This window comes from Anticarsia gemmatalis, chromosome 25, assembly GCF_050436995.1.
Source record: "Anticarsia gemmatalis isolate Benzon Research Colony breed Stoneville strain chromosome 25, ilAntGemm2 primary, whole genome shotgun sequence".
Taxonomy (NCBI): Eukaryota; Metazoa; Arthropoda; class Insecta; order Lepidoptera; family Erebidae; genus Anticarsia; species Anticarsia gemmatalis.
In genome coordinates this window covers 5,643,782-5,670,058 of record NC_134769.1, presented here as the reverse complement: position 1 = coordinate 5,670,058, position 26,277 = coordinate 5,643,782, and the positions used below count along the sequence as shown (strand labels likewise).

The window sequence follows — 26,277 nt, the reverse complement described above, 5'->3', positions numbered from 1 at the left end:
TTTCCACCTCAATCGTCGCCATTTTCCTGTCATTGAAACCCTGAGTGACAGACACGTTGAAATGCGTTTGGCTTGCAAACTGTGCCGTGAATTGATAATGTTATTTTATTACGATAAGTAGACACCTACTTACCTAAATATAAGTTTGAATACAATAAACGGACGTGAAGTGTGGTATGTAAAATATATGTAGGTTTCATCTATACTAATATTATAAAGCTGAAGAGTTTGTTTGTTTGATTGTTTGTTTGTTTGTTTGAACGCGCTAATCTCAGGAACTACTGGTCCGATTTGAAAAATTCTTTCTGTGTTGGATAGCCCATTTATCAAGGAAGGCTATAGGCTATGTATCATCACGCTGCTACTAATAGGAGCTGAGTAGCAGTAAAAAATGTTAGGAAAACGGGAAAAATTAGTAGTTGCGCGGGTCAGCTAGTGGGTAATATATCAATAATTCATATATATACATGCATTCATACATAATAAAGTTTTTTTTTGGAAATCAGAACGGTGAAGTTTAAATAACTTTTTAACTCTCGCGTTGCATGTTTAGTGTATAATATTAGGTCGGGGAAATAGTCTTTTCGCATTATAGTATGTATGAACTTGTAATAAAATCTTTTCTCTACACAAAAAAGCTCGATATTTGGGTACCTCACGAGCTCACTGAAAGAAACCTAGTGAACCGTGTACTCATTTGTGATTCCAAAGAGATTTTATTACAAGTTCATACATACTATAATGCGAAAAGACTTTTTGCCCGTAGTTATATAATATGGGCATTAACGCGAACACGCATTTTACCTTTAAATGCCTAACGTTTCGGCGCAGGTTGCACTCGCCGTGGTTGCTTACAGTTTGTTCATATAAGTTAAATAATAAGTTATTTTTATTCCTTTTGCATATATTTTGATAGTCTGTACGAAATTTCTGGAACTCTTCAAGTTGCGTGACTCGCATCGTTTTGTTCAAAAATGATTCAGTAATTTTTGTTGTATCAGTCTTGTTACTGTATAAGGGTAAGTGTACCTTTTGATTAAGATGAGTATCATATGGCGTCATTGTTTACACACTTAATAAGTTTTGTTTAAATAAATATTTGGTTGAAGTCTCCATTTTATTTATGTGAATGAACACTTGAGTAAACATATGACCTACAAGTTTTATAAACAACGACATTATTTATGAATTTAAATTATTGGAACTTATGTTTGTTTATGTAGTACAAATTTTGAGAACTTAACTTTATAATTGACAAACTAATTAAAACTTAAATTCAACGATATTTTTGGTTAAGTATTCCTTTAGTTTCTGAGTACATTTAGTGGTAGTTTATCTATTCAATAGCGCCTTTTTATATGAGTTTACGCTATTGAATAGATAAACTACCGCTAAATGAACCTTAAAAACCGGGAGTTAGTAGCTTCAATTATAATTAAAATACATAATAATTAAAAAGCATGTATTTATACACAACTTTCGCACTAAAAATTACTATCACAGTCTTGTACAAACATACAAACAAACAACCATTGTAAATCTACACTTAGCCAACAATACAATCTTTCGAAATCCCCAAAACTAATCTATTAATGAAATTCAAGTATCAAAAATATAAAAGTATTAATTTCTAATCACATCAAGTATCAAAAACAATGCGTTAAGCTTTACATCACGTTTTGTCACAACTGGTTGCCGGCTGGTTGCTGGTTGCTTGGTTGCGCAACCAACAACCACACACGCAGCAATCTGCTTATTTTATTAATTGAGTAACTTATCAATCTTAATTGATTTGATAACGTTTTTGATATGCGTGACTCATTTATTTAACTATAAAGCTTAGACTAATCGCGGTAGAAAATAACTACATTTTGCTATCACTTTAAAGCTTCGAAACTAATCATTGTAGAAATTATATACATTTTGCTGAAAATTTTCTGTAGTTGCGCTTGTACACAGCCGCATTTTCTATTATGCTAACATAATATTTGTTCAATTTTAGTAATAACTAATTTAAAAGTTTACCTTTAAATATTAGAGTTATCTTTTGGGCTTACTTTCACGGATCGCATTATTTTAATATAATTTTATTTATATTAAGTCATACAAATGGTAAACTTAAGAATGTTTCTAATGATATGTCATACTATTAATACTTTAAAATCTAAATTAAAACTTAAAGTATTTCTATGATGAGTAAGTACATAATTATATGTAATAAGAGCGAAATATAACCACTTCCGGTTTTGAACCAGTTACACAAGTTATAAATAAGAAAGCTATTACATGTACATAGACAAACCGTTAACAAACACTAATTAGTATTAAAACATTTGTAATTAATTTAACTCTCTTTATCTAAAGAAAAAGTAACATACATTGTATTGTTCTAAATCGAACTTGGTACCTAACGGTAGAATTCATGTTAAACCTAATTGAGTTCTAAATTCTATGACCTGAATTGCCAATGTCTTTTTTCAGGCCTATTGTATTGACAAAACAATTTAATTACATAAATGCAACCGCAAAATAGATTTTGAAATTGGAATTTACATGCAACGTACAATCGAATAGTGATTTAAATATGGAATTTAAATTAACGTTCTAATTCGAATTTTGAAAACCGCGGTATTTGAATCAGCTATTCTAATTTCAAATGTTATTGAATTACGAGCCCAAATTCCACAGAGTATAAAACTGTAGATACGAAATGATAATTGTATAAGTATTTTTTTATCGGAGCTTAAAATTGACCTGAATAGAACCACTCTTGGCGATCAAACGACAAACTGACAAATACCCATCACGGTATTACGATCGCTCCACAATTTAAACAACAGATGAAGAAATTCCAAGCAAGTTTTAAGATTACAATTTCGAGAGGCTAGATAATTCACTATTTAGCATACAAAGGAGAATTACCGTCGAGTTGTGCGTCCGTATGTCACACAGTTTATATATAAGAGGCCACGCCTTGTAGCTGTCATATGTAGCCTAATTAGGCATGAGTTGCTTGCGTTGGCCAACTATTAGATTTTATTATGAAATTACGTGCGGTATCGTTTTACAAAAGTGTTTAGTTAACGGTACCCGTTTCCTGTAGTAATCTCGATCTATTCGCCTACTGAGAACTCGCTTTGAATACTGTATGCTTATTGTTACTGCTTAACTCTTATGACGTCATAAGAGTTAGTATAATACTGTAAAATTACTTTGAAAGTGACGGCTGTAAAGTTAATTAAAACATTCGACGTAGGTCAATAGGGATTTCTAAGTATTTTTTTATTTGAGTAAACAGTAGCTACAATAATATTAATAAAACATTAAACGCCATTAAAACTAAAAACGTGACGCAATTTGTAATTTCAAAACGAAAACTCAACCGTCATGTGTATAAGTAGTAAACAATAAAATGGCGGCGATAAATAAATATATGTTTAATAAGCGAACACCAGGAAGGCACACGGTTACCTCGAACTACTATCATTAAATTCCTAACACTTTCTTATTTAAATTCATAAATATCCGGTGTAAGTGTATTGTTATTGGCACCCGGCTCACGTCCGACCGATTGCGCACAAACACACACAGACACACAGACACACATTCTAACTACACGCACTTCTACAATCAGAAGCAGTTATTATATATAGTTATAAAATTTAATATCTATTACACTTTCCTACAGTTAACTTTAACGGTCGCATCTCTAGATATTGGAATTTGGAACAGTTTTTAAAAGGTTTCCAATAATTCCATTCTAATAATGGAAAGTCACTTTACAAGTTTCGCGCAATTAACACTTAAAATCTAGGCGTTTTATTAACGCAAAAACTAGGTTGTTTTAAGAAATTCTTGTTGCAACGAAACCTATCTATCAAAATAAATGTTTTTACAAGTAATTGACAATTTTATTACATATCAATAACTTGTTTGTAAAAATCGCAAGTAGGTCGTTGTGTAACTACTCTACATGCAATATTTCGTAAATCGTCTAATAAAAAAATATATCAGCAAAGATCTATTGAATATTTTGCAAAATGTTTCGACCATAAACTTGTCCAGTTTAGTAAAAGCTCGATGTCGTACTAGTGAGGTGGGAGAAGGGCTCAACTAACACTGGTTAGTACGCAATGTATAGTACAATGAATTCCATTTGCTACACAATAGAGCACACACGATTCCAAATTCAAATTTTAACTTTATAAAAAAAAGAACAGTGCGCTAGTGTTGCGACAATGCGACTCGATACATACTCGACTATATTATGTAGGTATTTATTCGAGATTGATGTACGAAGAGTTTTAAAATGTAAAACCGGATCGTTTGATCGGGCCGATAGCTAAGTTGATTCGACATTTGGTTGACATTTTTCATTTAAGAGAAACTGTCTGTATGTTCTAACAAGTCAACTACGTCAATTTACAACAGCTGCAGTACCGTATTCCGTGAAATAGAAACATATACAAATTGTCATAGTTTTTAGTTTGATCTTTCTTTAAAAAACTTCGTTAGTTGAAATACAACTTGAGCTGTCAGGTTTTTGTATAAACAGACTTTTATTAGACTTTCACCCTAACGTAATTTGCCAATTACATTGTTTACTTCAATTCTAGACACGTTTTTCCTCGGAATTACACAAAGCAAGGGGTTTAGATAAATAAATTAGCTATAAATAACTTATCGCTTAGTTTTTCTCGTGATAAAGGTGCATTATGTCAGTAGTCTTGTATAGTCTGTATACTATTCGGTTCCGGATCATTAAGAATCGAGTCGAGTTCTTTACTAATCGAAATGTTAGTTCACGTTACTTCGGCTGCGCGTTCAAACATGCGCTGGTATTATTCAAATTTTGTATTCTTAATGCGAATTCAATTATTATTTTCAATTACCCCGAAGCCGGCGGCTCGAGCGCGCGTGCTATTGTCCTACATATTTTTTCATTCACTTTATAGTTTGGGCGTTGGTTCAATAGTGAAATCTTTACGTAGGCTTCGAACATTACATTCATCAAGTATAATTTTAAGTAGAAGCGACCGTTTTGTAATAAAGCTTAGAAACACACAATTCAAATGCTTGAATACAATGAAGGCAATTGATCGATCGCCCTCTTGACATTGTCTGCTGACATTAAACACGTTCACAATTAATTTTCCTTATCTAACATTTTGCTACTTCATAATTCATACGATACTTAATAAAAACAATGCCATATGGTATATTTTTTATTCTAATCTTGTTAATTATCACCTGAAGGTGTGTGACGTCACCGTTCCAGTTTCGACAAGAGCATACATTTTTCAAACAAACAGACAGTTTCGGATCAACGCAAGATTAATGATCTCACTAACAGACCGAGTCAAATTTCGCAACACACAAATTACCGGTACAAACCGCTTTGGCAATAAACAATCCGACCGCTCGATTAGGAAAAAAGTCGATTATCGAGTTCAAAAATACTATTACATCACTATACTGTTGAATTATCGAACGTTACTAGGTAATCGATATTAGAAGTATGATTTACTTGATTATTGAGTTTTATGTTGCGGGTATTCGCCGAACGATAATTCACGAGTTCTTCATTCAAAAATGTGAATCGTTCATTCAGAACGGCGTATGATACGTAGCGTCAATCACTCACCCGTTCCTAGAATTAATGCATGTACAGTTTGAAGAAATTCAAAAAAGGAATAACAGACGCCATCGGTAAACAGAGCTGTTATTATAACAGAAGGGGGGAAAAAATCTAGTGAGTTCGTTCACTCGTATGTTCCCAGCCACTCGAACGTTTTATAGTGAAAACACTTCAAAAGTTATATTACTATTTCCATACTTTAATTACGTACTTATACGCCCACATGGAAGCTAACACGCACACACGCACGCGGTAATTATAAGATAAACATATGGCCTTCTTAACTATACTACTTGTAGGAATATTAGATTACTTTCCTGTGCGTTAAAAGTTCAGTGAAAAAAGTTTATGTAACGACTGATATGGAAGGATATTCTCGTATTAATTAATCGTCTTTTGCATACGAGTCGATGCGGCAGAATGCTGCTTAATATGTGGTCTCAAATTCGCCATGTTTGGTCTGTTATTTATGACTTAATTGTCCACTTCGTTTAAATGTCATCATCTTGTCCGCTCGTGGAGGGCTAAGTTGACATTTATTAACGTCGAAAGCTAGACCATTGATAGAATCGTTTGAGACTTGAGTTATTGAACATGTTTCTTTATGATGGTAACGTATTTCGATTTTAAACAGAAGCTATTTTCCAGCAAGCTATAATATTTCTTATTCAATTCTCGAACTTCTCTTACGTAATACATACGTAGGTAGGCGCCGTCAATTACATTTTTATCATTATTTGTACAGACAATAAAACAATAAAATATACGAAAAAAAAATTCGTTATAAAAGTAATTGCTCATTGTTGTGTCTATGGAATTGTTGCTGGCACGCGTCACGTCGCTACAGGAAAAAGAACCAGTTCCACATTCAAATTGGAATAGAATTTGAATAGGTACGCGATTGTCATTGGTTGACAATCAATCATTATGGTTTTTGAAATTCGAATTCCACGACATACGTGAGGTTTGAACTTGGAATCGATTTGATCAGTGAGTGGCGAGTCGCCGTAGGGGCCAGACCTCTATCTGATAATACATTGTTAGTTTTTGTAACGAATCCTGTTACAACGATTTCTATTCGAACACATACGTAATGTACATTGTGATTAGATATATGATTATGGTACAATTACACTCATGCGTGTACAAGTATTTGAATACTAATTCATAGGTTCCTAGTTTTGTTAATTGCATGCATTTGTTGGCAAACAGATTGATGGCAAAATCCGGTCAGAAATAATGAGTTTTCCTGTCAGGAAATGATCGCTAGCCTAATTCTTGAAATTGTCAAGGTTAAGAAAATTCATGTAAAATCTCCCGTTGAAGGAAATAAGGGCACGATTATTTATAATTACTTACATTCTTGAGTAATTAATTCACATCTATATATCATGGGCAACGGAAATCGACATAGAACGTGCTAAAGACTATTTTGGAAGTTAAAACCTAAGAACTGGTTAGTACTACTTTTACTATAGGTTTAAGTATGTTAAATTAACCGCGATTTATCATAGAGATAAACGGATGTAGGGTCTATGACTCTATGGGCCGAGGAATCCCATTCACTGGGCTATTCATAATACTCGGAGGAATATTGACTATTATTATTATATTGTACACAATACAAAGGTTTATGAGGAAAAAACGAGAAAAATAAGAGAACTTGAGTATTTGTTTTAAATATAAATACTACTTTGATATGACAAAATACAACTACTACACAAGAAAACCCTTTTTACAGGAGCAAAATTAATTACTATAACTGCTAACTACTAAATCGACATAATATAAATATATTATTCACTAAATAAACTCTATCAAACTAGTCGATTATAGAAAAATCCCTTAAAACCTCAGCCCTTTGAAGTATCATCTCGAAACATCAAAATATATCCACAAGATAACTTTTATGTGTGGAAAAAACAAATAGGTACAATACAAGAGCACTTTAAACTTATCTACATTCGAGTATATTTATTTCTATCCTCAAATCTCAACGACGTCAAACACTTCAAGATGGCGACGAAAAAATTACATCTACCCGCATATTTACACAAACGATTTTGTCATTTCAATGTACAAAAGAAACACTTCATGTTAAAATCATGTATTGTCTTTAATTTCACTGTTTTTATAACTACATATGCTAATCTCCAAAGAAAATAATATTCTTTATTTATCAATTGAAGATCGTAAGTTGATTCTAAGAGAAAACAACAACTTACTCTTAACCTAAGGTTATCATCAAAATCTGAGGTTAGTTTCGTCAAAAATCTTGACGTATTTAACGTCTATTCAAAAAACGACCGCCATTTTGAGTCAAACCTATCAAAAGGCTGTCATTAAAAAAGATTACGTTTAAAATAAGATTAGTTAGTATTATTACTTTTTGCGCGTTAAACTTTAATCTCTAAATAATTACACTATCAAAAAAGGTGTGTAACAACTATTTTCCATCAAACTCCGTGTCTTCTGTCAGTGAGGGTATTTAGAGCACTGTGTTGAGTACCGTAACAGCCTCGGGCCACACAATTTCTGTGTATGACTGATTGAGCGCGATTATGACGGAGAAATGACAGTTCTTCACAATCTTTACCATATTTGAGTTTGGAAGCTTTTGTTTTCTACCTAATATTTTTTAACTAAGTAATAAAAAGTTGCAAACGTTCCCTTTCACACAATAATGTATTATGCTACTTTATTTGTTCAAACTTCGCAGCTAAAATATGCGAGTAAAAAGTCGTGCTAAAAATATGAATACGTATTAGTTCATGGTCAAAAAATGTTGCCACTTATTAATTGATATTATAATTTATTAGATCTCGTTGAGTAAGCGTTGCAGCGATTATGTTATAAAACATAACGTTAATTACAATATTTATTTGCATAAAATTTGCTAAAGTTCAAATAATTGAGAGTTGGTGGTTTTTTATGTGTTACCAGTTTAAAATAAAAGAGATCCGCTTCATTAGCGATGTTGGATATGATTTTGATATTTTATATAATTGGTATCTTGTTATTGATTATGGAAACGTGAATATTATGACACTAGCTACCATATTTTATGGATAAACTTAGTGTAATTATTATAGCAACCTCACGAACAAGTAAATTGAAAAACTAGCTCAGAATAATTTGTAAGAGCTATATTTATTGGTTATGTAAGGTATGGCGTAATTGTAAAAATATATTGAACAAAATTAGCGCAGTCTTTATTTAAAACGTCATCAAACATTTAGTTGCGAACTACAAGACATTAATTAGTACAATTTTAATAAGTACTTTACTCTTAACTGTCTACTAAGTCCAAAACTCTGCTTGTATATGATATAAAGATACAAAGAAATCAGGGAAGAAGTGAAATCTTTCATATTCTACGAATAACAGTTTAAATACTTTTTTTAATAACTATTTTTCTTCACAACCGTTTTTTAAGTTATTTTTCCACACCTAAGTTATAACTTATAACGAAAGTCGAAATAACAGTTATACGAAAACCATGTATCTAGTTATTCTTGTTATCAATGGCCGGGGTCGTAGTGTCACAATGCAAATACAAAGTCGATACAAAGATATTCTCCTAGATAAAGCTAATTATTGCCCAGTTAGTCTACGTTTAGACTAAAAACTTCTGCAGCCTAGATTGTGAAATGATACCAAATAGTTCGTACAATGCGGTTACGATAATATGTTTCAAATTGTTTTGTATTGACGTGTTTCTGAGATATTTCTATTAGTTTTAGGTGATTATAATAAATTTGAAGTTATAAAGGCACGAAATAATAGCCAAAAAGAACGATAAAATTTACTATGACTGAAAAAAAGGGGCGCTTTCGGACCTTTACATTTGAAAAACGTAGTATGCCTGTTGCATCGTGTAAGCCAAAAGAATTAAACTTATTTCATTATTAATATCAACAATATTTTACTATTAAGTCTGGTTTCTACCTCCCCAGTGGGCAGAAGGCATGATTTTATATACCTATGTTGTTTTTTATGCACAGAAGCTAAATCTATCCGCTTGACTTCATTAAAAACTAATCACAAATAACAAATTATCGCCGAAACTATTTATTTAGTAGAACGAAACAATACATTATTTTTATCAAACGAGTTACATCAGACATGGACTGTCACGGCACGTCTGTAGCTCTGATCTATGGCCGAAATAAACACGTGTGATTGGTCCTGACACTGCATGAAATTAATTAAATGTATAGATTATTAGTGTAGAGGAGACAGTAGGTAGAATAGGTAGAAAACTATTGCGAAAAAATATTTTATATCTAAGTTTACACACGGGTGTACACCAAACATTCATAAGCAACTAACTGATGCCCGGTTTCTGAAGTACATTTAGCGGTAGTTTATCTATTCAATAGCGTTTTTTTTTATATGAGTTAAAGCAATTGAAAAAATAAACTACCGCTAAATGTACCTTAGTAACTGCGGGTTAGTAGTTCTAAGTTTTTTAAGCAACTAACTGTTGTATTTTTGAAATTTAAGCCCACAAAAAGCCACTCTTCTTTCACATGTTTATATTTATTTATTTTGTGCTTAGTTTTGTTTAACAACAAATGTCCCACTGCTGGGCAAGGGTCTCCTTCTTAGGTGTTAAGCCTTGAGTCCACAACACTGACCTAGTGCGTGTTGGGACATTACATTTAACAGTCTTCATTATTACATCGACCATTCTTAGACCATACTTATATCTAGGCATTTTTCAAAATATAACGCTTCTTTAAAATATTCAATTAACTTACTCATTAAAACTACTATGTTACTACATCAAAGTACCCATCACGATCCAACTGTCTTCAATAGCAGTAGTAGTAGGTGTACAAACCCGTACTGTTAAAATTACTCTGTGGCAACTCTTATCACAATCGTGGATCAAACTTAGCATTATTTTGAGAAGTAATTATTAATGTAGTACTGGCCACCGAATTTCAGACCGCTGCAGTCCAACAATGGCTAATGAATAATAGAAAACTCAACTGTCCAAGTAGCCGATATCGAACTAAGATAAATGATGAATGCGTTTTCGACTGTTATTTTTTTAAGTAATTATCCAACGGAATTTGTTTTGCTTTCTTTTAGATTGTTTGAATATAACTAGTTATGGTAACGTTGAAAAACTGTTAACCCTAGAAAGATAATGATATTTTATAGTAGTGAAAAGATACTCATGCGTAAAAATGACTCACGCTTATAATTTCAAATTCGGTGCAATTTACCTTATTTACAAGTACGCCATACGAAATGTCCGAAACACACAGCGATGCATTTTTTTACGCAGACTATCTTTCTAGTGTTAAAACAAGCTTTTACTGTCTCCAGCGGCTGTCTTTTGAAAACAATTAAAATTGTTGGATAAATGCTTGAAAAACTCTATTCCCAAGTATTTCTTCTAATCAAAGACATCGTGAAAACATCTTAAAACGCGAGTAGTGATGTGTAATAACGGCCGATAAAAAGTTTCACGTCAAATGATTTCGTTAAAGAATCCGCCGTACACTCGGAGACTCGTATACGAAACTGCGGCGTAAATTTGACAAAAGAATCTTATGAACGTATAAATTCGTTGTTGGCGACGTCATTCGATCGGTGCATTTTAAGATGATTGTACATGAAGCGGGATAAACGCTTTACTTTTGATTGCAATTACTAAAAATCTGATACATTTTAGATTGCCAAAATTATTTGAGATATAGAAAAGTATGCGATTTCAAAGAAAATACCCCATTTTTGTAGGTGTAGTTGCATTGTAAGTAAGTCTTCTAGAATAATTTTCGAATCAATCACACATTTCAGACATTCTAGATTGTCAAAATTCTTAAGGATACAGAAAAGTAAGCAATTCCTAAGAAAATGCTCCATTTTTTTGAGTAAAGTTGTATTATTGCAGACTTTTTTTCCGCAGATAAGTAACCATGGAATAATTTTCCAACCAATCACACTCGTATAAAACATCCAAGATATTACAATTCAGCGTTTACAAGTAAAAAAACAAACATACTACGAAATAGTGATATACATTACAATTATTCATATTGAATCAACGATATCGTATATATCATTGCAAGAAACAAGAAAACAGTTTTTCTGCGTCCATTTTCTTAAAAACCAGTGTAGCGTCTCTTTTACATCAGTTTCGTGGAAATAAAACCTTTTTGCTGCAGATCTGAGTTCAATTACTTACGAAATTAATGATTGAACACATTTTTAAAGTTATATGTATTCATGCAACACACACGAATGCAATACAATAGGATTACTTCGCCATAAAAGGGCGTAGGGACCAGTTATGAAGCCCTTATGATTCTTGTATAGTTCGTCCATTTTGTTACTTTTGTTTTTAATAGAACTGTGTACGTGCATTTTAATTCGGTATTATACTTTGTATAGAGATTATGCTTGTGACATTATATGAAAGTTGCTTTTTTTCTTTTGTGAGTCATTTACATTTTCTTTTTTATGTTTGAGAGTCTGCTTGTCGATTGTGTTTCAACTGCTAAACAATTTGGTTTTGATGAAATTATGCTTTATAATAAGAGGTAGAGCCTTGTAGGATGTAGTCTATTTCCTTAGAAAATAAAATCTTTATGGGGTTGTAAAGAAGTGTCGAGTATTGAAAATATGTTTGTTTTTCCTGCACAATGGTAAGACACAGTTTAAAAGTTGGTAGCTAAAAGATAATTTACTTTTATTTACTTAGGTGGATGTCGAAATTAAATACAATTTACTATGAAGTTTTTTTCCGTTTTCGTGACCGTGTCATATCCTTGTTAAGCAGCCTTAATTGAGGCGTGTAAATGGATAGATGGGCAATTATAGAACCCAATTCATTTGTCGCGGTAATTAAGTTTTTTGGAAGTAAATGATGACATCAGATATGGTGGTGTGACATATTGTACCAACTAACACTACGGGTATAAGCAGGAACTATACAACAATAGTTATTCAGGATATCACATTAAATAGTCAGAAAGCCTTATCTATAATCAGAATCGAGTTACAAACACAAAAAACACAACAGAATATTAATGTTCTTAATCATAAAACTTATTATTCATAATGATACAACAATCTATATCCGTAATATTGCCAACAAAAAAAAAGGTTTTTTGAACCTCGCCGTTTACGAAAAGCGACCGACATCGCCGCCATTAACAATCTTTGTAGTCATAAAAGTTATGTTTTTATACAATTTACATACTTCTATCGAGTAGCCGACCCATTAAAATATAAAACGGAAGCTCATACAACCATATCTATTAAATAAATTTTAATAAAGCAGGTTAAATAAAAAAATGTGTGTACATATAAAATTTCGTTGTCCGGGCCAATATTTCAAATTAAGAACAATTCAAATCAAATCTTCGAATTCTCGTTAGAGCAGGACGCCTGTAGGGTTGATGACCCGTTGAAATGTCAGCACATGTCGGTCCCTCTCGCACGACTCACTTACACATACACCCGTCCCTCTCACACGAAGAGATGTTGATCTTGATACGTCACATTTTTAATAAACGAACTCCGTATGACATGGCGCACGGAAATTCGTTCCAATGATTAATATGGCCGCCTCATTCGTATAAGAAACTAATATAACTTTGTTTTTAAACGTTATTAGAAATATTGATAGTTCCATGTCATTGCTCGTGTTTGTGATCACCCGATAAACGTTTCGTAGATAGAAAGTTTGACAGAACTAAATTGAATGCAGAGAGCGAGCGCGTAGGCAGTGAACGCAAAAAAACGCACGAATCACCCGTCTGTTTTACAAATCTATGCATAGTATAGGTTTTTATTGTTTTTTTAAGTAACGAATCGTGGCTAAGTATATCTATGCTAGTACCTCCGAGTACGTACGTCAATTTTCGCATGGTTGGCTATTAATTAGAACGGTTTCGTAGCGGAGTCCGCCTCAATAACGTAATAATCTTGTCGCCGGTGGCGTTTCTGGCTTTTGCTCGAATTCTTATTTTAATTTTGACATTAATAAGTGCGGCGGTACGTGTAACAAAACAAATGAAAAACGAGCGCGGCGATCCGACACAAAAAACGTTAGAGATGTGAGTAAGTGAGTACTAGACATAGTAGACATCACACGGCGAGCGTTTCATTACATCTCAAATAAAAAAGTTCATATTTGACGTTTAACAAATTGTTCCTTTTTCAAATCGACCAATGAGACCATTGTGTTCACTCCTAATGGCGTGTTCTATTTTCAAATCTCATTCTCTTTTCAAATCTCGCTCGCCTTTCAGATTCATTCGAATTTGGAATGCGTCGGTCGGTTACATTGGTACGTTTTCCCACACGACTTTTAGTTAAATGAGTTGATTAATTGGATGTTAGTTTGTGCGCTGATTGTTGCATGTTGCGCTCTTGTTGCGCTCGTGTCGCGCTTGTGTCGCGGCCCGCATCTGTCTCGCGAACGTCTCTGTTGTCTTAGCGTCGCGCAACATCTCACAACAATCGTACAATCGTACCGGCTAGAATATAATTACTATGACCGCTCATGACATGATAGAGTGGGGCCGGCAACAAAAGTGAAACACCAATATGATATATTGTCATCGTATAAATTGGCACCGAGTCGACTGCTGTGGGCAGAGAGTATTAAACTTTTTAATCTAAAATATGCATCGGTGAAATCCCCGAAACGGCCAAATGTCGCGTATCTAGCCGAGCGGGAGATATTGCCGAAATGCATAAACATCAAAGGGGTTTTTGTTAAAAAAAGATTTAAAATTGAAGGGCGCGTCCCTATATAGGCAGAATGGCGTCCGAGATTATAATAACGATTTTAAAAGTCCCCTTCGTTTTTTATTTTTAGTTTTTTTGGGAAGGGTTGCCGTAAGTGGACCGGGGATGGAAAATTTGACACTACACAGTTTCAAAAATAGGGTGAAAGTTTAGCATGTTTGTGTCCAGAGTATTATAGTTATCGAGGGACGCTATTATTGATCGCCATTGCGAAATATGCGATTAAAACGCGCCATATTTGAAATTTACAATGGGCGGTAGTTTTATCCTATGTGCTTATTGATTTTGGAGTTGCCGACTCCATTGTCGTACTATGAAACTGATTGATGATAAGACTACATCATAAGGAATATATTTTAAGTTCAGCTTTCAAGCTTCCAATTACCTAACTGGACCTACTTTTTAGGACTCAAGGCCTAAACCCTCCCTCATTACGGGAGGAGACCCTTGCCCAGCAGTGGGACAGTAATGGGTTAAATTCATTTTATTTATTATTATTATTTTCGTGTCTTTCTGCAACGTAAACTTTAACATACATAGATTACGCACTTACAAAAATTTACTCACAACTGCTATTGAAAGCAAAATGTATGGCCAAAGTACTTCATACGACACAATTAGGGTCCTCGTTAACCCTACAATGCTCAGGGTCCAATACCACATGGTAACTAAGCCCGAGGCCGCTGTGATTCGACCAATTTAAGGCCAAATCCGTATCAATTGTCGTCAGAGACGCTTTTATCAATAAAAATAAAAATCCTTCGAGGAAGTCACCAATTTGTTCGGGCGTACCGCGATGGTTAACATCTACAAACAAATATCGACTTTGTAGAGTGGACTCTACGGTTCAAGTTTCAAAGGCAAGGCATTTTGATAGATTGTGAAATCAATTAAATTAGTACTTTTTAGGTTACGATGGGTCCGGCATGCATAATTATGTAAAAGACCCTTAAAATAAAAGAATAAAAAAAAAAAAAAAAAATTAGTACTTTATTGATGGGCTCTGTTTATTGGTGCTACTTGTGGTTTTTATACTATGTTATGTTTTCATCTGTCTGCTACTCGAGTTGACCCTTTAATATACGCTCGTATGAATGAAAAACTTTTGTAAAATAAGGTTGTCACAACACGAATTGTATTCGTTGCGCGACTTTAAATAAAACGTGTACCCGCTCATGTTGTGTAAATAATGTAGGTGTATATGGCAACAATTATGTATTTGATTTCATTGATTACCCACTTAATTACAAAATAGGAGACAGACACATACAGTATCTATTTATTATTTCAAATGCGATCTATAATCCTTTTAATTTGATCGCCCATTCCGTATTCACCTCCCGTTAGCTGACGCAACGAACACAAACCATACTCAGATACCGATATTGAACCTACAAAATTATATTTTAAGTATATAATGGCCGTTTGATTCACCAAAAACGGTGTAGAAAGTAGAAATAATAAATATATTTAACGTATCACGAACGAATATTTTCACCAAGACGTGAGCGGGAATCGTACCCTGGATCGATACCTTGCATACTGATTGTTGTGAATTATTGCGAGTTTTCCACTGCATACGTTTCCTCGACACGTTTTCTGCGGAATCGCGCGATTTTAACTCGCGGCCGTGGCGGTCGCATGCAAGCCATCTGAATGCAAGTGATGCGCCGCGCGCAGGGTTAACTGACGATCCTCTGTAATTGATTACATTAGATTACATTACGCGCGTACAATGTTGTATTCACATTTATTGCGAAAATTATTCACTAGATATCATACCTTATGAATTTCGCATCGGATCAATGTTAATATAAATTTTGAATATTTTATCGCGACAAAAGCGCCGAAATTCTAGCACTGGATCTGAATATATTACTAGCTAGACCGACATCTTGTCAAAAGCACGTACACTGTTACTACCTGCGTCATTCATACTAAAAAACTACCGCCTGCAATAAAATATTACATACGAAATATAACATTAAAATTACCAATAAGTCATGTAGGTACATAAATATCAATAAAAAAATAGAAAACGTCAGCGGAGTTGTGGCATTGTGAAACTGCGCATGCGTAACCCGCATATTAAGGACCAACGCTAACTACGAGCGAAAACGGGAAACAATCGCCGTTCCATATTTGAAATCGGCCGTTTGAATATGGAACTATTTAAAATTTCGAATCCGTTTGCGTTATCGCTGCGACGTGTTGGCGTTTTCCGATTGTTCTTTTTATGAATATTTTTAGTGTTGTTACTTATATCCGTTTAATGATAGTTTTAGTAACGGTTCATAGTTCCACATTTAAATAGAGACGCATATCCTGGCGGCGAGTTGAAAGCGTTCGCGAATGAAAGAACATGTCATTCATATCTCAATGACGTGCTATTAAGTAGAAATGAGTGTGTTAAGGTTTTTACAGTTTAAACTAATTTAGTTTTTGTTCTGAACAGTTTTAAATATCTATTACAGATACTCCTACGCGAGAAAAAATGCACGCTGATAGCTGGTGAATTACAATGACAGCAGTCGAGTGCCAAGTGAGACATCGATCTGAATGACAAAAACAACACTGTTACGTTTTTTATTATTAAACATTACCCGAATTTGTTTCACAGAGGAACAATGCGATTGTTTCAGAGTCCCACGGTGCAATCATCGAGCGAATTTTATTCGACTCTATTATAAAGTCTGTTACTTTGTAACGAAAATATTCTTACAAATATCCAAGCTTTTTATCTCACTGAGATTTCAGCTCAATTTTTGTTCGACATTTTTGGAGAAAATATCCATGAATATGATAAAATATAAACATCTGCTTCATCCGCTTATAAACGACACTAAGTACGCGTTAAAATCTTTTGTCAGTTTTTTCCTACGCATAAATTGGACGTACTCAATACTGATAACGTCTTCATAAAAATACCAAGCAATAAAGCCTAATAGAATGCATGTGCTTATTTTTTTCACGTGGAATACCGCAAGGAAACGAGCTCGCAACTTTCGACAATAACATTTCGATCCATGGTGTCCGCCACTCGGCCGGAACATAAATAATGTTAATGCTGTATAAAAGGCGTTTTTCGATGAATTTATTCCCAAAAACGTTCGCTTTTGTGGTGAAACCAGGCCGGGAAGTATAAAGTTGTTCATAAATTATTCATGACAACATACACTTTTGGGACTTAGTGAGTGTAAGTTGCACTGCTGATAAAACGTCCCGCCTTCAATACCGTCGCGATATTCTGTATGCTTTTTAATTTTTCAACTGAACCGTATACGGCGGTCATTAGGCGAGTTCCTTCATCTCCGTTACACTGTTAGTCTGTTACCCAATCAATGTAGATTTTAAATTAAACTCCTCAACACATTGTTGCATTCACAATCGATATCTAATCTCAACCGATGATTATTAACGACAATTATGTTCGGAAAGTTCATACAGAAAAAAAATTAAATATTCGTTTTGTGAATACAGACGGACGGACAAAGAACTGACTAAACGCAAGTCACTTCATACGAATTACCGCCGCTTTGTTTCAACGTTCGACAGACAAAAACATCATTTTTAATATCAATACGCCCGGTTTCGATTCGATACTCGAATGTAATTATACACATTCGATTATAATTATTGAACGAATAAAGCTACGTTCTAATTAAAGTGTCGATGCTCCACAAAACCGTTGAAAAAAAAAGTTCAACGCTCCAGAAATTCCGAATTTGAAAATTAAACAATGAGTTTTAGCGCTTTTTGTAAATGTGAAACCTTTAGGCCAATCATTGGTTAGTATTTAAAAGTGGAATTCGGAATTCGAATTATGTCACGTCGTTATTAAGCCTAGGAATGTCAATAACGTGTTAAGCAATAGGTCGCGAGGCCATGTTTAGACTGCCAGTAATTTTCTTCATTGTGTTATTTTTTGTTGTGCATTTAAAAGAAAGTTTATAGAAATACGTTTGTTATTTACGTTGCATCGTTCATTAAAGCTATCACATAGTCGGGACAGGGGAGGCTTAGGTCACAAGCATCGTTTAATGCCCTCAGCGCTAGGTCCAATTTAGATGATTTAGTATCCCTCCGGTATTAAGGGGTAGCTTCTAACTACTACATAGGTACATTTGGCTTTGTCTATGGTATCCGAAAGCCAATGAGATTAACGAAGGGGGTCCGGTCACATCAATTATTTTTGTGAGCGTTAAGCTTTCCATTTTTAAAATAAACTCATCGTTCACAGTGAGGGGACTTTAATAAAATTACGTTTTAGGGGAAGGGGTAAAAAAATGTCTAATAAGAGCATATTTTTGAGAGTGAACGAATGAGTGAATGGAAATTTTAATTTTTTAGGGTAGTTCAACAAAAAAGTTTTAAAGAATTTTTGAGATTATTTTAATGGATTCTAGTTTGGTATTATTAATGTTTTATTAAGTATGTAGTAACGACTCACTGTTTCCGAGTATGTTCGTGACAAACGGTTGTATTTGTGTCGATGGTATCGCGCGCCAATTTCTATACAAGGCTCTCGGCGAAATACCTGGAAACCAAAATGAAAACATTAGTAGATCTGCAATAATGATGACGATTTGTAAACTTATGAATTCTCTTGCAAGTTTATGAGTTCAAATAAGATTCTTTGTTTAGTTTGATTTGGTTTTATGAGAAAACCTTCTCATCATTAAAGATTTATTTAATAAGCAGTTGATTTTCAATTAATCTTATTTGAAATGGAAGACCGTAAATTATGGTTGTGTGCCATGGTAGACCTGAACATAGAAAATAAGTAGGTAGAGTCATGGTAGAGCTTATGGTGACTTATAATCGAGGACCTCTGCTCATCCTATTTGAATAAAAGGGACATACATAATTAAAATAATTTAGTTCAATCCAAATGAAACATTATCAGTAACTGGACTTGCGAAGCGCGAATCGATTTCAATTAATTTAATTAACACCAACCACAATTAAGTTCCGAATTCAAACGTTCCAACCAATAAGAGATCGATCGCCTTCCAAATTTAAAATCAGATAGCCGAACGCCGACACAATGGAATGGAACGAGCATGACGATTCAAATATTTTCGAAAATGGAATATTAAGTGAACGCCATTATGTGAACGAATGATTACTAGACGTAACGTATTATTAAAATACATATGTATATAATAATATGGATGTGAACACAATATGTGTATAGAAAGTTGGAAATTTGAATAAGTTATAGGAATAGCTTTATGTGTGCTCGAGAGGATTCCTTGAAAACACTTTTGTTTAATGATTTCTGAAAGTTGCGAGAATGTTATTCTTGAAAATTGTGAGAACTGAAATCGTACTTCATTTTTGTAGGTACGTACATACATATCACGCCTTATTCTCAAAAGTGTGGGTAGGCAGAGAAAAACGCCACTCGATACGATCTTACAAACTTCCTTTGCCTCATTCACATCCATAGATCTTGACATACAGGACCGCCGGAAGTGTAAAATTTTTGAAAGTCTTCATAAATAACCCTATTTCAAGTAACTTGGCAGAACGTAACTTTAAAATAAGGCTCTAGATTTTCGTGTCCTAGTGACCTATTCTCAAAAGGTTGTCTCAACTATTTCCACTTTAGCATTATATATATAATATCGATTATAATATCATAATAAGAAGTCCCCATTTGCGTATTGGGGTCAACGACTTGCGTATGCTGGCCGCGTGTGATGCTATGCGTCAAGTGACCCCTTAATGCGACTTATTGGTTACTCATTTAAAGTGCACGCGCTCACACAGACTAAAATAACACCAATCACAACAATTGTACCACTGTTTGTTTACTTCAAATATTGAACACACTTTTCTAGTCTGTGACTTATCAGACTCGTATAAGGGCTGTGGATGATGTAATAAAACTGATCGGTTTTAAAACATTACATTTTATTGTAAAACGCCAAATTTTCTTTTGTAATATAAGATTATAAATGGCGGCGGTTCTCGGGTGATCGACAATGCAGCCATGTATCTAAGATGTGGTAATATCGCTGTCATTGAGACCGCCTATAGCACACGCCTACGCCTGTCGAAACAAAAACAGATCGCACAGTTCCACAAAACATCATTAAATTCAATATTTCGTTTAAAAAGCACTCCACATATCTCCACCATTAATCACTAAAACTACCGACCTTCAAGGAGATACATCGGAATAAAATCGCCAATCGAAATAAAGCACTTAAAGCGAAACGTCATTATCGCACAACATAAATAAAAAACGCAGAAATCGAACGCAAAAATTGAATATCGAACTCGATTTAAAACAGAATACGAATTTTAAAAATACGAGCGCGGCCGAGCGGCATTAATTAAAAATTCTCGGTAGAATATTCAAAAATAGAATTCGCATTCGAACGCTCCTTGTACGGATCCCAAGTTTGAATTTGGAAGGAACAAAAGGAGGAGAGCGCGGGAGCAACCCTTTTAGCGCTGATAATCTGTTGGTCGGCCGTGTTGCGGGACGTTTTTTATTTGTTGTCACTTTTTTGTCCGAACCGAGATTGTACACAACATTCTTTACTTCGAAACGGAGCTTTTTAAAACTCGCCTCAAGATTTATTTCTTTTTTATACGCCTTTAATAACGAGTCCCCGCGTCCGATTTAATTGACGAATGGTCACGAGCGAAATGCTCAAACAGTTTTAGAGGTCACTTTTGGCTCTACATTTGGCCAAAAGTCAGTTATTATTAATTACTTTTACTAGAGCACGTGAACCGAGACCGAGTTAGAGTTAGAATAGCGAGAGAGCCTTGCATTATTCCGTGATTGAATTTCGTGCAAGGAATTGAACATAAAGCGGCCGGTACTAAGTTTGAATTGCTTCGAAATATAAAAATTTAAAAATAGAACGCAATCCTTCCGCCCTCGGTCGGGCGGTTAGTGCTTTACATGAAATATTATTTTATGGAATCAACATCTGCGCGCGTGTCGGTGTGTGCGTGTGTGTATGTGTAGTGGGAGCGGGGCAAGCCGACAGGGTTTATGTACACAAGTGAAATTACTTAAAAGTAACACGCCTCAAGTGGATGGGAACGTTTTCAGAACTCATTTCTTTTCAGTTTAATTTTAGAATCACATGTTTGCCTTTCGAATTTATTATCACGGTTTATTAAGAGTTATGTCATAAATATCGTATTTATGAGATGGTTTTAACGAGTAACTGATTTAAAGTTATGTACGACTGTATAAACATTCAGAGGATTAGGTGGTGCGGTTGAATCGAGCCTGCCATAATGCCAGCCTATAACAAAAAATGTAAAATGAAAGATATAATCGCTAGTTCCCTCTCGCATCATAAAATTCGTTTTACAATCCCGTCCGAATCGTCAAATCACTCGTCGCGGGTTCATTTTTTAAAATTGGAACGAAAAGTGAAACCCTTCCATTTTTAAATTGCTTTCGTCATGCGTTCCCTTCGCCACTGTTGTGTGAGCAACAACAATGCAAGGAGTTTTTTTTTACTTTAATGTCATTAATTGTTGTCATATTTGAATAGAGAATATTCAAAATGTGAATGTCCAGTAAGCGTGTTCTATCAGATTTTTGTATGTATCGTTTTATTCCTAAGTTGGAACAACTGTAAAAGTATTGAATACTACGCCTAGTACTCACATAATAGAGAATAAAAAAAATGTATCGGTTATTGGATAGTCAATTTCACACTAAAAATGGCCGTGATAATTCTACATAACTATGAAAATATGGATCAACAAAGAAACCTAAGACGTGATTTTTTATTACCTTTACAGCATCATTGTCAAAAAACTATTGTGCGACCGTCAGCTGTGTTAGTATAGAGATTACTTTTTTGTCTACCCTCCATTTTAAATTTAACTCTTTTGACTATTTTAATATTTTCGGAACAATTTTAGCTTGGGGCGAGGGTAATGTTGTTTGATATAAAGGGGTACGATATTTTTGTAGAAGTTTACGTTATGCGGGCGGGAGTTAGAATTAATATTTCTGATTGAATAGCGGACAATAGTTATTGAAAGGGTTCACTTTAAATATTCTTTATTGCTTTATTGTTTATTTTTATGTTTTTAATGCTATGAATTGTGTGGAACTATTGTTGTTGTAAATTGGATTTATTGCGTTTAAACGTATAAAAAAGAAATAAAGATGGTTTGTGTATGCTTCAGTTTTCTTTTAACGTACTTTTAAGCATAAAATGAGACTAGAATGAAAATGTTTGTAGATCCTGTCACTAAAACTTTTAATTAAAAATCTTAAAAGTGGGCGTGATTGTTAAATCATAAAATAATTCATATTCCTCTAAAAAACCATTTAAAACAAAATGATCTATCACACATTGTTCCTTTTTCAAAAACAAGTTCAATTAATCCTTTGACTTGTCAACATTATTTAAAAAGGAAACCCTTACACGATCGAATCGATCGAATAAAAACGATTCGAAAAAAGAATGAGATCGGATTCGTAAAAAAAGTAGGGTGAATGTCCTTGTGAAGGGAAACACGTTACATATGGTTACATCGAACCGTGCGTTGTGCATCGACGACTTTGTTAGGTAGGGCTGTTGGGAATAAGGTTCAGAGAGAGTAATGTATGTTGCATGTTGAGGGAAGTTCGTGGGGTCTTAGAGGAAGTTCAGTTGAACACACGTTCGGTTTCGGTTTCATAATACATTAGTTGTCTTTGTTAAGTTTCAGAAAAAAACGCGGTACAGATGTGTTCGATTTTTGTGTATTCCGTATACCGGCTGAGGTGGAAAGATGAATATTAATTTTTTTCGTTCGAAATTCCTGGATGTTATTGTTGTACACGTTTTTGGGTGCTCTGAATTTTAGAAACGTAGCTTTTTAGGGACAAGGGATACGGACTAAGGACACTGAACTTTTAAGAGAGCAAAGACGAAAAGATTCTTTAAAAATATTAAGCGATGATTTTTTACAAGCAACATTTTGATAAGTTTTTAATTGACAGCAGATTCCTAACAGAAAATTACAAGTTTACATCGAAAGGAATGCACAAAGTCCTAATACGGCGAATCGTAATTACATCTCTATCCTTAGCTTTATATTCACAAACTCTACAACTCCCAAAATTGCATGCACTTGAGTAAACATAACTCAGTAACACTAGAAGACAAATCTCATAGTTTACGAGATAAGTGTTAATAAAACAGTTGTAAACGCTGCTTTATTATCGCACAAACAATAAACACTACAATTTCCACTTTGTTACGTCTCTACAACTCGTGATTTGCTGAATTGTTACCAAACTACCCACATAACAATTTAAACTCTATACCAGTAGCACTAAAGTCCAATTTTATAAAAATAGAACTACGAAGACGAAGCCTTAACTGTGTGTGGTTAAAGTAATGAGTAAATTATTTGTTAACAACAATAATAACGACAGTTTTCGCTTTTTGTAAAAGAAAAGCCATTTATTATAAAAATAACAATTTTAAATTTTGAATTTCGAATACGAATTCTAAATTCAGTTTTACGATAACCATTCAAATATTACAATAGAATTGTTGAACTTTATTATTCCTATTTCAAACTTTCAGTTCATAATTCGAACGAAATGAAGTTTTATTTTTTTATTCAACAATTCAGTTTTCGTTTTTTAAATTGTTAAAATTGTTTTATTGTTTTAAAACTAAATAGTGTTGTTTTATATTCGTGTTGGGCTATCACACGGAGTGAATTGTGTTCTGCAATCGTAGCCGGGGCAGACGGTCGGCTATTTGCGGATATACGTTTTGTTATTCCAAATGTAACAATTCGCTGTTACGTATGCTCCCGCTAATGATGTCCGTGTCAATATTTTATTACTCTGTGTCCGCAAATTGTGGACTATTTTATTATATTTATGATACTATAAGTAAGAACTTAAATTGTACATTTTCCTAGGCTAACTTTAAAGCTGTTTATTTAGATGATTGTGTAATTTTCGGGTGCGAATGACTTTCGTAAACTGGTATTTTATGAATGCACATTGTGTAAAGGGTAATTATTGTTCGCGAGTTTTAAATCATCGTTTTGAATGTTTTATTCACAGTGAATAAATCACACTCATCCCCTAATCCCTTGTAAATCTCATATCATAAATCGTAACAATATTTCGTCGGTACTGAAATAGTGTAATATTAATTAACCTGCGTACGTCGCGTATTTCATTTTAATCGGCGTTTCTCGTTTTCGCACAACGCGCGGGAATGCGCCCGCGCACCTGTCCCGCACTCTGTTATGTGTACACTTTGTATGCGCACCGCGGGCTTAGAACTTATTGTATTGTTTTTTTTAAACGCGTAATAAATTTATGACGGTACCGCAATGCGATCCATCTCCATTTACGAGTTTTTACTTATTTTTCGTATGATTATTTCATCGTTTTTATCGAAGAAAAAATGGACGTAACATATTTTGTAAATTTTTTGAAGGATAACAAAGGGAGAATGATGAAGGCCGCGGTATAAAATACATCAAAAACAATAAAAATGGACTGGACCACTGTACACGATAATAGACTACGCGGAAAGCGAAACGATAAATCTGAGTGCATTTTTCGCAAACGCATAAAATCCGAACGCACCTATTATTGAATCGAAGCGACGCTGATGAATATGTGTTTGTCTCTCTCTGTGTGAATACGCGGGTCTCTGTCTAGCGGTGCACGCGCCGCTATTGTGTCTGGCGCTACTCGGCGAGGAGCGGCTGGCTCGCTCGCGCGCGCTAGCTCCGTCCCTCTCCGGCGCATGTCAATGCATTTTATTGTCGACGTTAATGGCTCTGATTACAAATGTAAATTTTCAGCGCGCGACGGCGTTGGTTGGGCGTTTTTCTGTTCGATTTCTCTCTATGGTATTAAATTGTAGCAGAAATTAATAGCGCACATTTATGGGCATGCTTGATTTTTTATTTATTTTCCAATGTTCTATTGTTGTATTGAATCAAAACTGGTTTAATAAAAGATTTGCGCCAACTCGAAATCGTCGCGTTATTGATTTTGAATTCGACTCCAAGTTGCTGTCGTTTGGTGTGAGCATTGTATGTTGAGTAGATTTTTATGACTCCATATTTCGTTAACATTGAATTAACAACAGTTGATTAGTAAATCCAACAAACAAAGCATCCGAGCCAATGCAACTTAGACTAAAATAAAATAGCGGCGAGTACATTACGCACGTCGAACGCACTCTGACGGACAGACTTACCTATTATTCGCATATCAGGGCACTTTATTTATAAAGCCCGTCCAGTTACGACTGACATATCCCCTTTGAGTCATTTTCTAACAAAAGTATGTGTGTGCAGGGCGCATCGCGGGTCTCTGTAGGCTGGTCGCGTCTACAACTGTTTCCCAACCGAATACCGTTCGCAAAAGATCTCACACGGCTGCCAATTTTCAGAAAGACAGAGCTAAAATAATTGCTGCAAACGCGCCCTATTTCGAGCGGCGCACTACAGTTTAGATACGATTTAATTCTAGAACATTATTATCCCACTGTCTGTTCATCGCGGCTACTGTTGCATTCGAACACGAAATTCGAAATTTGAAAATTCGAACTTCAACTGTTATTTTCCCGTAAATGTAGAGTTCCTAAACGGTTTGTGTGATTCATTGATTACAAATTTGGAATGTGTTTATTTGATACTCGAATAAATCATTGTTTTGGTTTGCATTTATCATATCTAAAGAATTATTATTGACAGCCGTTACTTGCATAGCAATAACTGAAACTTAAACAATACAATCTTTGATCTGATTACAAGGAATAAGAACTCATTACATTGCTTACCAGGAACCGAGTGTTTATTTCTACGCAGATAATTTTAATGGACGTGTTCGTCTGTTT

At 34.4% G+C, this 26,277-nt stretch overlaps 1 protein-coding gene across 7 annotated transcripts in view; it reads right to left on the bottom strand.

Moving 5' to 3' along the window:
* LOC142983853 (zinc finger protein castor homolog 1-like) overlaps positions 1–26,277 on the bottom strand; it is an 83,197-nt gene that overhangs the window by 40,692 nt on the left and 16,228 nt on the right. Inside the window, exon 2 of one of the 7 annotated variants that reach the window (XM_076130999.1) lies at positions 18,864–18,950. The exons of the other annotated variants lie outside the window; for them this stretch is intronic. The gene's annotated coding sequence lies outside the window, so the exon portion shown is untranslated. The remainder of the gene's footprint in view (positions 1–18,863; positions 18,951–26,277) is intronic. 7 annotated transcript variants of the gene reach the window in all.